The sequence below is a fragment of the Lissotriton vulgaris genome, chromosome 8 (genome assembly GCF_964263255.1).
Source record: "Lissotriton vulgaris chromosome 8, aLisVul1.2, whole genome shotgun sequence".
Classification (NCBI taxonomy): Eukaryota; Metazoa; Chordata; class Amphibia; order Caudata; family Salamandridae; genus Lissotriton; species Lissotriton vulgaris.
In genome coordinates, this window is record NC_141696.1 from 616,460,910 (window position 1) to 616,473,795 (window position 12,886).

The following is a 12,886-nucleotide window of genomic DNA, read 5'->3' on the forward strand; positions in this document are numbered from 1 at the left end:
TCCTCAAATGGAACAGTGCTAGCACCAGGATCTAAAGCAGGCTTTAGTAGTGTTGAAGGCAGTCAGTTTTTGTTTACTATCATGACCAACACAATGTGAGCCATATTACTTCCATATTGACAGAAATTATATTCAGGCACAGGCTCCCACTAGAAGGTAATGAGGACATTCAAATGCTGTGAACGTCTTTTTAATGCCTAAAGGAATGATTGTGAGTTTTACTTACCATATAATTTGGTCAAATGATGCCGTATGCCGGAAGATTTGCTTTTTTTTTTTTCTTCAGTCTCGGCAAGGCAGAGAAATTCTGTGGTGAAACGCTGCCACTGCTGGCCATTCAGTATAATCTGCAGATGGAAAAGTCCACTGTTAGCACAATTTTTACAAAGGTTAAACAGATCAATACTATGGAGTCTATATTATTGTGAAAATCAACAGCTCATTAGAAAATCAAATCCCAATTTGTAATTTTAACCTCCCATACTTCATTGAATCCCACGCCTCACTTGCTAACACTCTCTAAACAACTGTAGCACATACATTAGGACATAGATCTATAGATCTTTTTGCCAGACAAGTGGCAGTTAACCCTTCTCAATTCATTTGTGTTAGGATATGGTACACCGATAGCAATTAAGCCAGCTGATAAGTTGAGAGAGGAAGGGTTATGCTACAGTTAATGGAAATAATAAAAACGATGAATAGAATATTTACCATCCTCATTTTAGCCAATTCCTACCAGTTCAGCAATAGTAAAGTTGAGACTCTTATGCTCAAACGTACGTTCATACAAATTCAGAAGTCTCAGAAAGTGCCCCAATTTCTTTCATCTTAACATCTTAGTTTGCAGTAGGGCATCCTGTCTACCCTACTACTCATTTAATTACCAAGATGAATGTATCCTACTGATTAATAGGCAACAGAGTGGCCCTCATGTCAGACAACATCGTGTTTTTGCTTTATGATGTCAGCTTGCTAAGCAACAGAGTGGCCCTCAGGTCAGACAACATTCTTGCTTTAGCTTTATGACGTCAGAGCACCAGTGGACCACTTGTCCTTGTGGAAGCTGACCACACAGGAGGATGAGATTTCAGAAGGTATGCAGTAGGTTACTATCTGTGTTTGTAAGGCAAGTAGGAGGGGGAATGGTAAAGGACTCTGAACCACTCAAAGCATAGGGGCCTTTTTGAAAGTGGATGGGGATACAGAAATAGAGATTATCCTTAATACCAATCCATCTTGAGTATCAGAGACCAACATACAAAGTGCAGGGGAAGAGGTTAAATGAGCTTCCTTCCGTGAGAAGAAAACACTATCGTTCTAAAGTGAGATAGTGCATTTCAAACTCAAAGGCAGCAAATTCCTCAAATGGAACAGTGCTAGCACCAGGATCTAAAGCAGGCTTTAGTAGTGTTGAAGGCAGTCAGTTTTTGTTTACTATCATGACCAACACAATGTGAGCCATATTACTTCCATATTGACAGAAATTATATTCAGGCACAGGCTCCCACTAGAAGGTAATGAGGACATTCAAATGCTGTGAACGTCTTTTTAATGCCTAAAGGAATGATTGTGAGTTTTACTTACCATATAATTTGGTCAAATGATGCCGTATGCCGGAAGATTTGCTTTTTTTTTTTTCTTCAGTCTCGGCAAGGCAGAGAAATTCTGTGGTGAAACGCTGCCACTGCTGGCCATTCAGTATAATCTGCAGATGGAAAAGTCCACTGTTAGCACAATTTTTACAAAGGGTAAACAGATCAATACTATGGAGTCTATATTATTGTGAAAATCAACAGCTCATTAGAAAATCAAATCCCAATTTGTAATTTTAACCTCCCATACTTCATTGAATCCCACGCCTCACTTGCTAACACTCTCTAAACAACTGTAGCACATACATTAGGACATAGATCTATAGATCTTTTTGCCAGACAAGTGGCAGTTAACCCTTCTCAATTCATTTGTGTTAGGATATGGTACACCGATAGCAATTAAGCCAGCTGATAAGTTGAGAGAGGAAGAGTTATGCTACAGTTAATGGAAATAATAAAAACGATGAATAGAATATTTACCATCCTCATTTTAGCCAATTCCTACCAGTTCAGCAATAGTAAAGTTGAGACTCTTATGCTCAAACGTACGTTCATACAAATTCAGAAGTCTCAGAAAGTGCCCCAATTTCTTTCATCTTAACATCTTAGTTTGCAGTAGGGCATCCTGTCTACCCTACTACTCATTTAATTACCAAGATGAATGTATCCTACTGATTAATAGGCAACAGAGTGGCCCTCATGTCAGACAACATCGTGTTTTTGCTTTATGATGTCAGCTTGCTAAGCAACAGAGTGGCCCTCAGGTCAGACAACATTCTTGCTTTAGCTTTATGACGTCAGAGCACCAGTGGACCACTTGTCCTTGTGGAAGCTGACCACACAGGAGGATGAGATTTCAGAAGGTATGCAGTAGGTTACTATCTGTGTTTGTAAGGCAAGTAGGAGGGGGAATGGTAAAGGACTCTGAACCACTCAAAGCATAGGGGCCTTTTTGAAAGTGGATGGGGATACAGAAATAGAGATTATCCTTAATACCAATCCATCTTGAGTATCAGAGACCAACATACAAAGTGCAGGGGAAGAGGTTAAATGAGCTTCCTTCCGTGAGAAGAAAACACTATCGTTCTAAAGTGAGATAGTGCATTTCAAACTCAAAGGCAGCAAATTCCTCAAATGGAACAGTGCTAGCACCAGGATCTAAAGCAGGCTTTAGTAGTGTTGAAGGCAGTCAGTTTTTGTTTACTATCATGACCAACACAATGTGAGCCATATTACTTCCATATTGACAGAAATTATATTCAGGCACAGGCTCCCACTAGAAGGTAATGAGGACATTCAAATGCTGTGAACGTCTTTTTAATGCCTAAAGGAATGATTGTGAGTTTTACTTACCATATAATTTGGTCAAATGATGCCGTATGCCGGAAGATTTGCTTTTTTTTTTTTCTTCAGTCTCGGCAAGGCAGAGAAATTCTGTGGTGAAACGCTGCCACTGCTGGCCGTTCAGTATAATCTGCAGATGGAAAAGTCCACTGTTAGCACAATTTTTACAAAGGGTAAACAGATCAATACTATGGAGTCTATATTATTGTGAAAATCAACAGCTCATTAGAAAATCAAATCCCAATTTGTAATTTTAACCTCCCATACTTCATTGAATCCCACGCCTCACTTGCTAACACTCTCTAAACAACTGTAGCACATACATTAGGACATAGATCTATAGATCTTTTTGCCAGACAAGTGGCAGTTAACCCTTCTCAATTCATTTGTGTTAGGATATGGTACACCGATAGCAATTAAGCCAGCTGATAAGTTGAGAGAGGAAGGGTTATGCTACAGTTAATGGAAATAATAAAAACGATGAATAGAATATTTACCATCCTCATTTTAGCCAATTCCTACCAGTTCAGCAATAGTAAAGTTGAGACTCTTATGCTCAAACGTACGTTCATACAAATTCAGAAGTCTCAGAAAGTGCCCCAATTTCTTTCATCTTAACATCTTAGTTTGCAGTAGGGCATCCTGTCTACCCTACTACTCATTTAATTACCAAGATGAATGTATCCTACTGATTAATAGGCAACAGAGTGGCCCTCATGTCAGACAACATCGTGTTTTTGCTTTATGATGTCAGCTTGCTAAGCAACAGAGTGGCCCTCAGGTCAGACAACATTCTTGCTTTAGCTTTATGACGTCAGAGCACCAGTGGACCACTTGTCCTTGTGGAAGCTGACCACACAGGAGGATGAGATTTCAGAAGGTATGCAGTAGGTTACTATCTGTGTTTGTAAGGCAAGTAGGAGGGGGAATGGTAAAGGACTCTGAACCACTCAAAGCATAGGGGCCTTTTTGAAAGTGGATGGGGATACAGAAATAGAGATTATCCTTAATACCAATCCATCTTGAGTATCAGAGACCAACATACAAAGTGCAGGGGAAGAGGTTAAATGAGCTTCCTTCCGTGAGAAGAAAACACTATCGTTCTAAAGTGAGATAGTGCATTTCAAACTCAAAGGCAGCAAATTCCTCAAATGGAACAGTGCTAGCACCAGGATCTAAAGCAGGCTTTAGTAGTGTTGAAGGCAGTCAGTTTTTGTTTACTATCATGGCCAACACAATGTGAGCCATATTACTTCCATATTGACAGAAATTATATTCAGGCACAGGCTCCCACTAGAAGGTAATGAGGACATTCAAATGCTGTGAACGTCTTTTTAATGCCTAAAGGAATGATTGTGAGTTTTACTTACCATATAATTTGGTCAAATGATGCCGTATGCCGGAAGATTTGCTTTTTTTTTTTTTCTTCAGTCTCGGCAAGGCAGAGAAATTCTGTGGTGAAACGCTGCCACTGCTGGCCATTCAGTATAATCTGCAGATGGAAAAGTCCACTGTTAGCACAATTTTTACAAAGGGTAAACAGATCAATACTATGGAGTCTATATTATTGTGAAAATCAACAGCTCATTAGAAAATCAAATCCCTATTTGTAATTTTAACCTCCCATACTTCATTGAATCCCACGCCTCACTTGCTAAAACTCTCTAAACAACTGTAGCACATACATTAGGACATAGATCTATAGATCTTTTTGCCAGACAAGTGGCAGTTAACCCTTCTCAATTCATTTGTGTTAGGATATGGTACACCGATAGCAATTAAGCCAGCTGATAAGTTGAGAGAGGAAGGGTTATGCTACAGTTAATGGAAATAATAAAAACGATGAATAGAATATTTACCATCCTCATTTTAGCCAATTCCTACCAGTTCAGCAATAGTAAAGTTGAGACTCTTATGCTCAAACGTACGTTCATACAAATTCAGAAGTCTCAGAAAGTGCCCCAATTTCTTTCATCTTAACATCTTAGTTTGCAGTAGGGCATCCTGTCTACCCTACTACTCATTTAATTACCAAGATGAATGTATCCTACTGATTAATAGGCAACAGAGTGGCCCTCATGTCAGACAACATCGTGTTTTTGCTTTATGATGTCAGCTTGCTAAGCAACAGAGTGGCCCTCAGGTCAGACAACATTCTTGCTTTAGCTTTATGACGTCAGAGCACCAGTGGACCACTTGTCCTTGTGGAAGCTGACCACACAGGAGGATGAGATTTCAGAAGGTATGCAGTAGGTTACTATCTGTGTTTGTAAGGCAAGTAGGAGGGGGAATGGTAAAGGACTCTGAACCACTCAAAGCATAGGGGCCTTTTTGAAAGTGGATGGGGATACAGAAATAGAGATTATCCTTAATACCAATCCATCTTGAGTATCAGAGACCAACATACAAAGTGCAGGGGAAGAGGTTAAATGAGCTTCCTTCCGTGAGAAGAAAACACTATCGTTCTAAAGTGAGATAGTGCATTTCAAACTCAAAGGCAGCAAATTCCTCAAATGGAACAGTGCTAGCACCAGGATCTAAAGCAGGCTTTAGTAGTGTTGAAGGCAGTCAGTTTTTGTTTACTATCATGACCAACACAATGTGAGCCATATTACTTCCATATTGACAGAAATTATATTCAGGCACAGGCTCCCACTAGAAGGTAATGAGGACATTCAAATGCTGTGAACGTCTTTTTAATGCCTAAAGGAATGATTGTGAGTTTTACTTACCATATAATTTGGTCAAATGATGCCGTATGCCGGAAGATTTGCTTTTTTTTTTTTTCTTCAGTCTCGGCAAGGCAGAGAAATTCTGTGGTGAAACGCTGCCACTGCTGGCCATTCAGTATAATCTGCAGATGGAAAAGTCCACTGTTAGCACAATTTTTACAAAGGGTAAACAGATCAATACTATGGAGTCTATATTATTGTGAAAATCAACAGCTCATTAGAAAATCAAATCCCTATTTGTAATTTTAACCTCCCATACTTCATTGAATCCCACGCCTCACTTGCTAAAACTCTCTAAACAACTGTAGCACATACATTAGGACATAGATCTATAGATCTTTTTGCCAGACAAGTGGCAGTTAACCCTTCTCAATTCATTTGTGTTAGGATATGGTACACCGATAGCAATTAAGCCAGCTGATAAGTTGAGAGAGGAAGGGTTATGCTACAGTTAATGGAAATAATAAAAACGATGAATAGAATATTTACCATCCTCATTTTAGCCAATTCCTACCAGTTCAGCAATAGTAAAGTTGAGACTCTTATGCTCAAACGTACGTTCATACAAATTCAGAAGTCTCAGAAAGTGCCCCAATTTCTTTCATCTTAACATCTTAGTTTGCAGTAGGGCATCCTGTCTACCCTACTACTCATTTAATTACCAAGATGAATGTATCCTACTGATTAATAGGCAACAGAGTGGCCCTCATGTCAGACAACATCGTGTTTTTGCTTTATGATGTCAGCTTGCTAAGCAACAGAGTGGCCCTCAGGTCAGACAACATTCTTGCTTTAGCTTTATGACGTCAGAGCACCAGTGGACCACTTGTCCTTGTGGAAGCTGACCACACAGGAGGATGAGATTTCAGAAGGTATGCAGTAGGTTACTATCTGTGTTTGTAAGGCAAGTAGGAGGGGGAATGGTAAAGGACTCTGAACCACTCAAAGCATAGGGGCCTTTTTGAAAGTGGATGGGGATACAGAAATAGAGATTATCCTTAATACCAATCCATCTTGAGTATCAGAGACCAACATACAAAGTGCAGGGGAAGAGGTTAAATGAGCTTCCTTCCGTGAGAAGAAAACACTATCGTTCTAAAGTGAGATAGTGCATTTCAAACTCAAAGGCAGCAAATTCCTCAAATGGAACAGTGCTAGCACCAGGATCTAAAGCAGGCTTTAGTAGTGTTGAAGGCAGTCAGTTTTTGTTTACTATCATGACCAACACAATGTGAGCCATATTACTTCCATATTGACAGAAATTATATTCAGGCACAGGCTCCCACTAGAAGGTAATGAGGACATTCAAATGCTGTGAACGTCTTTTTAATGCCTAAAGGAATGATTGTGAGTTTTACTTACCATATAATTTGGTCAAATGATGCCGTATGCCGGAAGATTTGCTTTTTTTTTTTTCTTCAGTCTCGGCAAGGCAGAGAAATTCTGTGGTGAAACGCTGCCACTGCTGGCCATTCAGTATAATCTGCAGATGGAAAAGTCCACTGTTAGCACAATTTTTACAAAGGGTAAACAGATCAATACTATGGAGTCTATATTATTGTGAAAATCAACAGCTCATTAGAAAATCAAATCCCAATTTGTAATTTTAACCTCCCATACTTCATTGAATCCCACGCCTCACTTGCTAACACTCTCTAAACAACTGTAGCACATACATTAGGACATAGATCTATAGATCTTTTTGCCAGACAAGTGGCAGTTAACCCTTCTCAATTCATTTGTGTTAGGATATGGTACACCGATAGCAATTAAGCCAGCTGATAAGTTGAGAGAGGAAGGGTTATGCTACAGTTAATGGAAATAATAAAAACGATGAATAGAATATTTACCATCCTCATTTTAGCCAATTCCTACCAGTTCAGCAATAGTAAAGTTGAGACTCTTATGCTCAAACGTACGTTCATACAAATTCAGAAGTCTCAGAAAGTGCCCCAATTTCTTTCATCTTAACATCTTAGTTTGCAGTAGGGCATCCTGTCTACCCTACTACTCATTTAATTACCAAGATGAATGTATCCTACTGATTAATAGGCAACAGAGTGGCCCTCATGTCAGACAACATCGTGTTTTTGCTTTATGATGTCAGCTTGCTAAGCAACAGAGTGGCCCTCAGGTCAGACAACATTCTTGCTTTAGCTTTATGACGTCAGAGCACCAGTGGACCACTTGTCCTTGTGGAAGCTGACCACACAGGAGGATGAGATTTCAGAAGGTATGCAGTAGGTTACTATCTGTGTTTGTAAGGCAAGTAGGAGGGGGAATGGTAAAGGACTCTGAACCACTCAAAGCATAGGGGCCTTTTTGAAAGTGGATGGGGATACAGAAATAGAGATTATCCTTAATACCAATCCATCTTGAGTATCAGAGACCAACATACAAAGTGCAGGGGAAGAGGTTAAATGAGCTTCCTTCCGTGAGAAGAAAACACTATCGTTCTAAAGTGAGATAGTGCATTTCAAACTCAAAGGCAGCAAATTCCTCAAATGGAACAGTGCTAGCACCAGGATCTAAAGCAGGCTTTAGTAGTGTTGAAGGCAGTCAGTTTTTGTTTACTATCATGGCCAACACAATGTGAGCCATATTACTTCCATATTGACAGAAATTATATTCAGGCACAGGCTCCCACTAGAAGGTAATGAGGACATTCAAATGCTGTGAACGTCTTTTTAATGCCTAAAGGAATGATTGTGAGTTTTACTTACCATATAATTTGGTCAAATGATGCCGTATGCCGGAAGATTTGCTTTTTTTTTTTTTCTTCAGTCTCGGCAAGGCAGAGAAATTCTGTGGTGAAACGCTGCCACTGCTGGCCATTCAGTATAATCTGCAGATGGAAAAGTCCACTGTTAGCACAATTTTTACAAAGGGTAAACAGATCAATACTATGGAGTCTATATTATTGTGAAAATCAACAGCTCATTAGAAAATCAAATCCCTATTTGTAATTTTAACCTCCCATACTTCATTGAATCCCACGCCTCACTTGCTAACACTCTCTAAACAACTGTAGCACATACATTAGGACATAGATCTATAGATCTTTTTGCCAGACAAGTGGCAGTTAACCCTTCTCAATTCATTTGTGTTAGGATATGGTACACCGATAGCAATTAAGCCAGCTGATAAGTTGAGAGAGGAAGGGTTATGCTACAGTTAATGGAAATAATAAAAACGATGAATAGAATATTTACCATCCTCATTTTAGCCAATTCCTACCAGTTCAGCAATAGTAAAGTTGAGACTTATGCTCAAACGTACGTTCATACAAATTCAGAAGTCTCAGAAAGTGCCCCAATTTCTTTCATCTTAACATCTTAGTTTGCAGTAGGGCATCCTGTCTACCCTACTACTCATTTAATTACCAAGATGAATGTATCCTACTGATTAATAGGCAACAGAGTGGCCCTCATGTCAGACAACATCGTGTTTTTGCTTTATGATGTCAGCTTGCTAAGCAACAGAGTGGCCCTCAGGTCAGACAACATTCTTGCTTTAGCTTTATGACGTCAGAGCACCAGTGGACCACTTGTCCTTGTGGAAGCTGACCACACAGGAGGATGAGATTTCAGAAGGTATGCAGTAGGTTACTATCTGTGTTTGTAAGGCAAGTAGGAGGGGGAATGGTAAAGGACTCTGAACCACTCAAAGCATAGGGGCCTTTTTGAAAGTGGATGGGGATACAGAAATAGAGATTATCCTTAATACCAATCCATCTTGAGTATCAGAGACCAACATACAAAGTGCAGGGGAAGAGGTTAAATGAGCTTCCTTCCGTGAGAAGAAAACACTATCGTTCTAAAGTGAGATAGTGCATTTCAAACTCAAAGGCAGCAAATTCCTCAAATGGAACAGTGCTAGCACCAGGATCTAAAGCAGGCTTTAGTAGTGTTGAAGGCAGTCAGTTTTTGTTTACTATCATGGCCAACACAATGTGAGCCATATTACTTCCATATTGACAGAAATTATATTCAGGCACAGGCTCCCACTAGAAGGTAATGAGGACATTCAAATGCTGTGAACGTCTTTTTAATGCCTAAAGGAATGATTGTGAGTTTTACTTACCATATAATTTGGTCAAATGATGCCGTATGCCGGAAGATTTGCTTTTTTTTTTTTTCTTCAGTCTCGGCAAGGCAGAGAAATTCTGTGGTGAAACGCTGCCACTGCTGGCCATTCAGTATAATCTGCAGATGGAAAAGTCCACTGTTAGCACAATTTTTACAAAGGGTAAACAGATCAATACTATGGAGTCTATATTATTGTGAAAATCAACAGCTCATTAGAAAATCAAATCCCTATTTGTAATTTTAACCTCCCATACTTCATTGAATCCCACGCCTCACTTGCTAACACTCTCTAAACAACTGTAGCACATACATTAGGACATAGATCTATAGATCTTTTTGCCAGACAAGTGGCAGTTAACCCTTCTCAATTCATTTGTGTTAGGATATGGTACACCGATAGCAATTAAGCCAGCTGATAAGTTGAGAGAGGAAGGGTTATGCTACAGTTAATGGAAATAATAAAAACGATGAATAGAATATTTACCATCCTCATTTTAGCCAATTCCTACCAGTTCAGCAATAGTAAAGTTGAGACTTATGCTCAAACGTACGTTCATACAAATTCAGAAGTCTCAGAAAGTGCCCCAATTTCTTTCATCTTAACATCTTAGTTTGCAGTAGGGCATCCTGTCTACCCTACTACTCATTTAATTACCAAGATGAATGTATCCTACTGATTAATAGGCAACAGAGTGGCCCTCATGTCAGACAACATCGTGTTTTTGCTTTATGATGTCAGCTTGCTAAGCAACAGAGTGGCCCTCAGGTCAGACAACATTCTTGCTTTAGCTTTATGACGTCAGAGCACCAGTGGACCACTTGTCCTTGTGGAAGCTGACCACACAGGAGGATGAGATTTCAGAAGGTATGCAGTAGGTTACTATCTGTGTTTGTAAGGCAAGTAGGAGGGGGAATGGTAAAGGACTCTGAACCACTCAAAGCATAGGGGCCTTTTTGAAAGTGGATGGGGATACAGAAATAGAGATTATCCTTAATACCAATCCATCTTGAGTATCAGAGACCAACATACAAAGTGCAGGGGAAGAGGTTAAATGAGCTTCCTTCCGTGAGAAGAAAACACTATCGTTCTAAAGTGAGATAGTGCATTTCAAACTCAAAGGCAGCAAATTCCTCAAATGGAACAGTGCTAGCACCAGGATCTAAAGCAGGCTTTAGTAGTGTTGAAGGCAGTCAGTTTTTGTTTACTATCATGGCCAACACAATGTGAGCCATATTACTTCCATATTGACAGAAATTATATTCAGGCACAGGCTCCCACTAGAAGGTAATGAGGACATTCAAATGCTGTGAACGTCTTTTTAATGCCTAAAGGAATGATTGTGAGTTTTACTTACCATATAATTTGGTCAAATGATGCCGTATGCCGGAAGATTTGCTTTTTTTTTTTTTCTTCAGTCTCGGCAAGGCAGAGAAATTCTGTGGTGAAACGCTGCCACTGCTGGCCATTCAGTATAATCTGCAGATGGAAAAGTCCACTGTTAGCACAATTTTTACAAAGGGTAAACAGATCAATACTATGGAGTCTATATTATTGTGAAAATCAACAGCTCATTAGAAAATCAAATCCCTATTTGTAATTTTAACCTCCCATACTTCATTGAATCCCACGCCTCACTTGCTAACACTCTCTAAACAACTGTAGCACATACATTAGGACATAGATCTATAGATCTTTTTGCCAGACAAGTGGCAGTTAACCCTTCTCAATTCATTTGTGTTAGGATATGGTACACCGATAGCAATTAAGCCAGCTGATAAGTTGAGAGAGGAAGGGTTATGCTACAGTTAATGGAAATAATAAAAACGATGAATAGAATATTTACCATCCTCATTTTAGCCAATTCCTACCAGTTCAGCAATAGTAAAGTTGAGACTCTTATGCTCAAACGTACGTTCATACAAATTCAGAAGTCTCAGAAAGTGCCCCAATTTCTTTCATCTTAACATCTTAGTTTGCAGTAGGGCATCCTGTCTACCCTACTACTCATTTAATTACCAAGATGAATGTATCCTACTGATTAATAGGCAACAGAGTGGCCCTCATGTCAGACAACATCGTGTTTTTGCTTTATGATGTCAGCTTGCTAAGCAACAGAGTGGCCCTCAGGTCAGACAACATTCTTGCTTTAGCTTTATGACGTCAGAGCACCAGTGGACCACTTGTCCTTGTGGAAGCTGACCACACAGGAGGATGAGATTTCAGAAGGTATGCAGTAGGTTACTATCTGTGTTTGTAAGGCAAGTAGGAGGGGGAATGGTAAAGGACTCTGAACCACTCAAAGCATAGGGGCCTTTTTGAAAGTGGATGGGGATACAGAAATAGAGATTATCCTTAATACCAATCCATCTTGAGTATCAGAGACCAACATACAAAGTGCAGGGGAAGAGGTTAAATGAGCTTCCTTCCGTGAGAAGAAAACACTATCGTTCTAAAGTGAGATAGTGCATTTCAAACTCAAAGGCAGCAAATTCCTCAAATGGAACAGTGCTAGCACCAGGATCTAAAGCAGGCTTTAGTAGTGTTGAAGGCAGTCAGTTTTTGTTTACTATCATGGCCAACACAATGTGAGCCATATTACTTCCATATTGACAGAAATTATATTCAGGCACAGGCTCCCACTAGAAGGTAATGAGGACATTCAAATGCTGTGAACGTCTTTTTAATGCCTAAAGGAATGATTGTGAGTTTTACTTACCATATAATTTGGTCAAATGATGCCGTATGCCGGAAGATTTGCTTTTTTTTTTTTTCTTCAGTCTCGGCAAGGCAGAGAAATTCTGTGGTGAAACGCTGCCACTGCTGGCCATTCAGTATAATCTGCAGATGGAAAAGTCCACTGTTAGCACAATTTTTACAAAGGGTAAACAGATCAATACTATGGAGTCTATATTATTGTGAAAATCAACAGCTCATTAGAAAATCAAATCCCTATTTGTAATTTTAACCTCCCATACTTCATTGAATCCCACGCCTCACTTGCTAACACTCTCTAAACAACTGTAGCACATACATTAGGACATAGATCTATAGATCTTTTTGCCAGACAAGTGGCAGTTAACCCTTCTCAATTCATTTGTGTTAGGATATGGTACACCGATAGCAATT

At 39.5% G+C, this 12,886-nt stretch overlaps 1 long non-coding RNA gene across 1 annotated transcript; it reads right to left on the minus strand.

Annotated features, from left to right (window-relative positions):
• Nucleotides 1-1,644: 1,644 nt before the first annotated feature.
• Nucleotides 1,645-12,598, minus strand: LOC147697807 (uncharacterized). Its single transcript, XR_015299163.1, has 9 exons — nt 12,477-12,598; nt 11,115-11,236; nt 9,755-9,876; nt 8,395-8,516; nt 7,034-7,154; nt 5,672-5,793; nt 4,310-4,431; nt 2,949-3,069; nt 1,645-1,708 (listed from the first exon to the last, which is right to left on the minus strand). It is a non-coding gene; the product is annotated as an uncharacterized LOC147697807 (long non-coding RNA).
• Nucleotides 12,599-12,886: the final 288 nt, after the last annotated feature.